At 39.5% G+C, this 8,579-nt stretch overlaps 1 protein-coding gene across 3 annotated transcripts in view; it reads left to right on the top strand.

Moving 5' to 3' along the window:
- The first annotated feature begins 1,277 nt into the window (after positions 1–1,277).
- LOC129727607 (furin-like protease 1) overlaps positions 1,278–8,579 on the top strand; it is a 460,593-nt gene continuing 453,291 nt past the window's right edge. For all 3 annotated transcript variants that reach the window (XM_055685594.1, XM_055685598.1, XM_055685597.1), the window contains exon 1: positions 1,278–2,643. The gene's annotated coding sequence lies outside the window, so the exon portion shown is untranslated. The remainder of the gene's footprint in view (positions 2,644–8,579) is intronic.

The following is an 8,579-nucleotide window of genomic DNA, read 5'->3' as shown; positions in this document are numbered from 1 at the left end:
ATCCAATGAACTTGAATTTTTAGAACGAAGCAAAATAGGTTATACCTGTAGGTTGGAGCTAGGTTTGTTTTTTGATTTATAAAACATTTTTGGCGTGAGACTTACTTTAGAAGAGTGGCATGCTGTGGAAAGTGTAACAAAAACGTGCCCTCTTGAAATATTATAGCGCCCTCTTGAAATATTATAGTGCCCTCTTGAAATATTATAGTGCCCTCTTGAAATATTATTATAACAGATGTTGTGATATCATTTTCAAAGGCTTACAGTGTCTCTACCACTGACTGGATTTGCTGTGATAGTTGGAATATTTTTTCAATACTAAACTTGTTAACTTTGAGTTGAAAATTGTATACCAATCATAAGCTCGCCTCCACATTTTTTCAGAGCCACCACCCTTTTACATGCTTTAAACAAACAATAGTAGACCTTATGATAAATGATTTGTTGCTGCATTGTTAATACAAACTGTGCGTAATTTTACGTCAGTTACGCGGTCGTGTCTGGGATACAACCTCCTACTATTGTTTTCTTTATACTAACAAAGACATCAGATAGATGGACTGAATGATTACACACATTTTTCACTGAATAGCAATGTCAATTGGTATCGCATTTGAGCCAAATTTTTAGAGAAAACACTAGTGATGCAGCGGGGCTGTACTTTTCAATGAAATCTTTCGATATTTTTAACGGATTTACGTATTGTTTCAAAATGACGTAATGACACTGTCAAATCATATGCTTGGTTCTAAAGCACATCACTTGCTATTGAATATTATCTTATTTAAATTGTTATTAACACTATTTCACAGTCCGATTCGGTAAAGAGTACAGATTAAATTTTATCTTCATTTCAACACAACCCCCAGCTTACACTTCTATCGCCCACCAGAGGTGCCACCAACCGTTGACCAATGGCCGGCTTGAAAATGTTTTCCCAGTTGAAAATTTTCCCTCGCGCTCGCTAATTTGACACTTGTCTCGCACATGATTCATTGTCAACAAAACACTTTACGAATCGGGAACAGCCGCGGCCATCAGTGGTGTGCGTATTCGTGCGCATCCCAGTTGCACTTGTGTCTTTCCCCCGCGGCACAGCTTCAGCCACGAACGGCATGGAATGAAGCAACAGCGCAACAATTCCAATCCAGGAATCGACGACGCACACTTGCCTGCCTCTGTCGGCTTTTCTGACATGCGTGCGTGTGTTTGTGTGATTCGTTCGGTTCGTGCATTGGTCCAGCCAGTCGCTACGGTTTCGTGCAGCAGGAGCAGTCACTTCGGAACAGCTGACGGGATTAGACGTGTTTTCGCGTTGGTTCGTTCCTTCGGTCGTCTACACGGATACAGAACGTGCCCTCTTGGTGTGGCAGTGTATGTGGATTCTGCGACCGGAACGGGATGGCTAGATCAGTCGTAGCAAGTGTTTGAGTGAGAGCGGCGGTATTTGTTAGCTTTTCTCATTCCGTCGCTAGCGAGTTGCTTTGGAAATAAAGAGAAGTACGAGATTGATTAGCGGATCGACGACGACGGCGGCGGCTTCGAGTGGAGAAAAGTTTGACCTTTCGCCAGAGGTTTTCGCAGTCTATTCCCCGTTAACATTCGAGTCGCAGTGGGTCACACGGAATAGTTGACCCGTGGAATTTTCTAAAAAAGCTGGCGTTTGTGTGCGGTTTGAGAAGAACTGTGTCGCCGTGGTGAAAATAGTGCCTGAAAGGGAAGGAAAGATATTTTGTCGGGCCAAGATTTTTTTTTTGTCGAACGGTAGACTCGGATGTGGTGAAACAGAAAAGGTCTCACCGTGGTGGCGCCGCTGAAGGCAATATATATAAATACAGGAAAAGCTGGAAGTGCGTGTATGGGTGGTCCAGCGGTTGTGTTGTTGACAGTGAAAAAAGAAAAACAGATTGATGAGAATTGTCGAAGCATTTAAATTGGCCCTAATTTGAGCGCAAGGATTTGGGCTAATTGAAAAGGTGTCAGTGTTTCCGCGATCGACCGTACCAGAGCCGTGTCGTGACTGACGGAGAGAATAGATGCACATACACAGGCGCACGTTTTTGGAAAGCTGCCATCATTTGACGTTCCATTTTAGTGCGATTATTCGCGGTCGAGAGCCCATTAAAAAGGGGTAGAGGGATTTTTTGTGTGGTCAACGCAAAGGAACGTGCTACGCAAGGTTTCTTCTTTTTCGACTTCTTCTGATTGGTGTGCGAATAAATAAATAAGCAATCGGAAAAACAACTGTAGAGAAAAAAAAGGTAGAAAAGACCGTCAAGAAGAACGCGAGTATAATCATACCGACACACAACAACAACAATTGAGTAGAACAGCCGAAGATCGACGGCGGCGACTACGACGACGACGACGCGTCGTGCTCCGTTCGGGTGGGGTGGTATTGTGTGTGCGTAGTTTACTGTACAAACCGACCGCCGATTGATTCCGTGCCGTGTGCGGGTTCGGGCGCTGAATGTTTTTAATATTTCCATTCATCGCACAGTCCAGTAGTGCATCATTGTTATTTACGATCGCGAAGAAGCAAGTGAATTTTGCGCTCGTTTTAGCGATTCGTTTTAATTGTTTATACGCGAGGTGTCGTGCCGGAGGTTTAATCAAAGGTTGTACCAACAGGAGACGATAAAGGTACGCACAAGAGTCTAGCTTTATTAATGTGTTGTGGTTGAGTGGCTGGAAAGTTTAATTGAACCGAATTGTGTCAGGAAAGATTGTTTCTGTAGTAGCAATTGGAAACTAGCGTTAGTCAAAAAGCTAGTTTTTATATTATTTTTAGAAACCTTTCGTGCGGCACTACTAATCACTTCAAAGTAAACAACAAAACCTAGCTCTATGGATGTAAATCAAGTACTCTGAACAACGTGGACCTTACCCAGATATGATCCAGATTCATCTGCTAGAAACGGCCAACTAAGACGTGGGACTACGTCTTTGTTTTCTACACAGGGGTACATTCAGTAAAATTGGAAATGGAACCGGCAAATGTTCCATTAGATTTCAAACGATAATAATAGCATAACCACATGATGGATAACAATAACCAATATATTGTTGGATAGATAAAATGTTGGACAATTTTGTAATACGCTAGTTATCATTATCATTTCATTGCTCATCGGTAAAAATTGATAAAAATTTTCAAGGGTAAATTTATGCGAAAAATTAACCAAACACATGTGAGGATGTCTAGCAGAGACGACATGAATAGACACCAACTATTTACTGTGACATTCTCTACATCAGTATCAAAAAAAATGACAGAGACTCCTCATTCCAACATGTCACGTAATGTTCGCTTCTATGAACTTAGACTAGTCTGATGTCTGGAATGTAAAGGTTTTCCGAAAAATTTGAAACAGCCCTTTTTTTAACAATATGTTAACCTATTGTTAGAACCCAATAAGAACTGATGTCTTGAAGGATAACATGCTGGTAAAGTAGCAACAGTACCGTACGGTACAGGTGGAGCAGAGCGCTGCTAGTCTATTATTGCAGCGGTACATAACTTCTATTCGTGTACAATCAAGGAAATGCTGCTGATGTTGATAAATAGTTTATCTCATGAAGATGATTACTAATAAAACCAATTACTCACGAAGAATTGAACATTTTTGCAACGATTATGAGTTATAAGTTATTTTTATTTCATTTTATCTTCTATCAGGGTGGCGACTACCGGGAGAAACCGGGAGAATCAGGGAATATCAGGGATTTAATTTTTCGATCAGGGAAATCAGGGAATATCAGGGAATTAGAAAAGTCATCAGGGAAAATTTCAGAGGCTTGGGATTTTTATACAAAGTATGTTCTGAATTGAATTTATTTCAGAGCATTCGATGTGGACGCTCACCAGCAACCCAACAACAACACGAAAACGAAAGTACCAATCAATGCAAAATGAGTTCAAAATATGCAAAAAATAATCGATAATTTTTTAATTGACTGAAACTATGTACTCGTACTTGGTTCAGCAAACTAAGTATTTGTTCTTGGTAGAAGAATTTTCCTGAAAAGTAAATTTCAAGAAGAACGTATCCATTTCAGCATAGGCTTTATTTAACCCTATTCCCGCGGAGTGATAGGGGTTTTCCTCGGTAAATGACCTTCAAACTCTTCTTACTCAGCAACCACATGCACAATTTGCACAAACTTGTAGATCTGATCTGAGTTCCAAAAATTTCAAGTATATTTGTTAAACTGCAATCACAGTTCAAATTGCAGTTGAATTCCCGCGGGGAATGCATGGGAACTTTTTGTTGTACAGTAAAACTTTCTGAGAATTAATTGCAAGGAACTGATGATGTACCTTGTACAGGGCTCGTAACGGTTAGACGATGCAACAGTAGTGTCTTCAGTGACCAAAATATCGAGAAAAAGTTACTTTAAATTTTTCGAAAAGTATCAAAATAAGTCCATACTAACAGGTCATTCAGTAAGGCGCGCATTTTATGTTAATACTACATTTTTTTTCGTAAAAACCACTGGTTAGACGAGATTTTTTTCCAGTTTCTTGCACTTCATCATCATCACGTTTACAATTTCTTCAGAACTTGTGACACACCTTCTAACATCGCCTGAGCAAGCTTCACTATCGCCATTGTCATATTCCAGTAATCAAAAATGGTGATTACTTTCTTGCAACCAATTGCCAGAAGATCAAAGACTTGCTCAATAGTTTGAATGTGTTCATAACTCGGAATATAGTGAGTCCAATTGAAGACGAAGTTCTACGTTGATCTTTCGAACAAAATTTATATTTTTAACAACGGCTTTTACCCGTTAACACATAAGTTCATTAAGCAGACAGTATGTGCAGTAGGGAAAGCGAAAAATAAGCGAACTGGAAATATGATGTTATCAAATTTCTATTAATTGGATTTAATTGGAACTAACTTAAATGAGATTAAATCTATCATTAAAATTTTTAAAAAATACAAAAGCACCTGGTGACATTTTAATTAAAGTTCTTGAGAAACTCTTAGAAATTGTTTTAATATGAATATTTTGCCAAATTATGGAAAAATGCCAAGAATACTCCAGTTTTAAAGCCGGAAAAGGATCCAGCTGAGGTTTCAAACTGTCGACCAATCAATTTATGATGATACGAGCTAATAAATTCGAAGGTTATTCACGTGGAGCTGCTCTTCTATACTCAGAAAAAGCATTCGACAGGGTTCAGAATAAAGGTTTGATTGTGAAATTGTTAATTTCTCATTTTCTAATTTTTACAGTCAAGATTTTAAAATAATTATTCAACTGATCCAACCAGAATCCCAAATCTGATTGATTTTCTTGTCAAAATAGGTGTGTCTCTAAATAGTTAATTGCCCCCTAGTTAAGTTAGTGCCCCTAGACGTTTCAGAAATGCTTCAAGTCTTCAAAGACTTACATAAAGTTTTCCCGTAAGTAAACGTAACAACGACGAACACATCGAGTAATTACCCTGCGGCCTTTTTAAGCACTTCTGCGTTTACCAGGAGTACCCAAATGAATAGGAATGGTTAAAAAGCTATAATTTCTAGGGTACTTTTTTGAACTTTGGGACAACTTTTTTTCACTTTTGTCGAGTAATGCAATTTTTATTTTCAATTTTATCAAACTGGACGTGTTTCTCAACAAAAATATATTTTTGTTCAAGATTCAAGTTAGCAAAAGCAAAGCTAAACTGTCTTAATTACTGGTCCGAATTTTGACAGGAACCAGTTTAAGTCTGATCCGTTTTAATTTAGTGATTTAGGTGAAAAAACCTATGATTGTCGTAACTTAAATCAGTTTATAATAAATTTGAATAGTCAGGGAAAAAAATTGAAACATCAGGGAGAATCAGGGAATTTATTTTTGGAAATTGAGTCGCCGGCCTGTTTATGTTCACTAAATAATCGTGATCGGCCTTATATTGAAAAAGCAAATTCCTAAAAATATTAATTTATAGAAGAGTAAGAGCCGGTGAATGCTTGCGAATTTTTTGTACATTTATTAGAATTTATTCAGAATCTTTTATTGGCTGAGGTAAAGTGAATTTTTCCTGAAATACCAGGACGAACCAAAAAAGCACGCCTTTATGCGGCTACAAGAGAACGTGAAGCTTCTCTTCTAAGTGATATATAAATCCCCAGTAATGGCCGTTTCTGTCCTAGTTTTTTTGATATGCCGCAAGCTAGGTCTCGGAACAATTCCCTGAACCGATTTCCGGAACTCGTTCAGTAGTTGCCAAAACACGCCCAAGTGGGCAAATACCGATAGCCAATAGTGTTGTTTTGCAAAAACTGAAAATTTGATATGTCGCAAGCAAGGTATATTTTTTAGTCAAATTTATTACATGAGTATTATTCTGAAAGTGATTTGGAGACTTTACATAGGCTTACTAAACGAAACTATTAACAAGTTCCAGCCAGAATCGCTACAATCATCAATTACAACGCTTACTTATTTTGTAGCAATGCGAGCAATGCTTTCAAGTGTTAGAAGATTTTTTTGTTTGTTTTCTACATATATACATTAGGGTGGGGAATCGTTATATGGAAAAAAACGAAACTTGATAGCAGAAAGCCAGAACCAAGTTTTTTTTTGTTCTATTCGGGGCCCCAAACAATCCTAAATTTATCGGAAGTCAATTGGTTTTGTCTTCGCTTGGCGCATTGCATTTCAAATTTATATGGAGATTTGTATGGAAAAACCAACTTTTTTGTATTTTCCATTCTAAAGAGCTCAAAATGGCCCAAACCGTAGGTTTCATGACTTCAGATGGTAGGTTTTTTGATGCCTAACAACTTGGCCGAAGACACTAAAGAGCTAGGGTGTCCCAAAAAAATACTAGAGCTGTTCAAAGTTGATTATGTCGAAATTTATGTTGCAAATCATTTCTTCTGCCAACACTGCCAGTGTACCGGCGTCAGTCAGATTTCCATCTGAAGTAACCTCTGAAACACGTTGTAGACTCTACCTACGCCTAGAATATTAACCTAAATTTGTTTGCTTGATCCAGTTGAGTGTATAAACTCGTTACGACAGGTTACTTCTGATGGGAATCCTACTGACACCGGTGCATTGGTAATGTTGGCAGAAAACTAGATTTTCTGCATTTAAATCGACATACTCAACTTTGAACAGTTATAGCTCTTTTTAGGGACATCCTAGCTCTTCAGTGTCTTCTGCAAAGTTGTTCGGCATCTAAAATACTATACTTTAACATAATGTAGTGCATTATTAGAGCATTATTGAGCTTTCTAGAAAGGTAAATGCTAAAAAGTGGGTTTCCCCATATAAATTTTCATACAAGTTTGAAATGCAATGCGCCAAGCGGAGACAAAACCAATCGACTCCCGGTAAGTTTAGGGTTGTGTGGGGCCCCAAAAGGAACCAAAAAAACTTGGTTCTGGAAAATCGATCATTTTTCCCCACCCTAATATACATATACATACATTATTTTTCAAGCTAAAAAGTTGTAGCTATGTTGAAATGTAAAAACAGTTTTCGAATAAGTCTTAGCAAATGAAATAAATATAACCAAATTCCTTGCCTTCTGGATATTACTCTTTTGGCATTGACAGATAGTTCTGTTGAGTGGGGAAGACGCTACGCGAACCAGAGGAGTCGGATTTTGTTGGAAGCTTTGGCAAAGCTCAACTTAGGTCTGACGTTGGGACCAAAAGTACATACCGGAGAAATGGTACAGAGTCGATCATCGACGTGACCTTTTTCCAGCCAAGGACTGATCATGAACTGGGAGGTAGACGATCACTAAACTTATAGTAAAGTGACCAGTTGAAGCTCCAATGCGGTACCCACCTCTGAAATTTGGTAATACCATTTTATTGAAACCGCGGGACATCTCATGGGCACGCATTTCTACGCGGGACGTCTGGTCGCTTTACTTATAGTGACCATCAGTCGGTCCGTTATAGTGTAGACTACAACGAGAGGTGGCGAGCACGGGTCGTCCGCAAGTGAAAGACATAGCGAGACGGAGGATGTAGCCAATGAACAGAGGGTAGAGCAAGATCGGCGAGAATTGATGACCCTGCAGATCACCAACGATACTGGAGCGTACCATTCAGGAGACACTTTCAACGCCACGAGCCAAGTCCATTGTCTCCAGCTATCGATTCTCACGTCAGACGTTCCAGTATCTCTATAACAGATCAAGGATGGTCGGCCAAGCTGCCGAACATCCGATCGTGAACGATGGCAAGACAGGGATCGGATGAAAATTCGAACCTGACCATCAATACGAAGTGACCCAGGGCTGTGCTGGACAATCATGCAGAAGTGCCAGGATAACTGTTTCTTCCCGGAGAGCTGGAAACGACATAGCAAAGCAAAGCCTTGGTGCTACATTTCGATTCGGAACTCGACCTTCTGTATATTATACTCGGACTTCGCAGCCAACTGTTGAGCGTAAAGGACAATTGCGGGGCTGGCGCTACGATCCTACTGCCATTGACTGTCTTTCCCGAGCCGAGACTCGAACCTACGACGATAGGCTTGTTAGGCCAGCTTCGTACTTTGAGACCAGCTGGAAGAAGCGACATAGACTGTGGCCCTATATTCGAGAGCTGGGAAAC

The sequence above is a fragment of the Wyeomyia smithii genome, chromosome 3, assembly GCF_029784165.1.
Source record: "Wyeomyia smithii strain HCP4-BCI-WySm-NY-G18 chromosome 3, ASM2978416v1, whole genome shotgun sequence".
Classification (NCBI taxonomy): Eukaryota; Metazoa; Arthropoda; class Insecta; order Diptera; family Culicidae; genus Wyeomyia; species Wyeomyia smithii.
The sequence above is the reverse complement of the archived record's forward strand: the minus strand, read 5'-3'. Positions and strand labels throughout refer to the sequence as shown.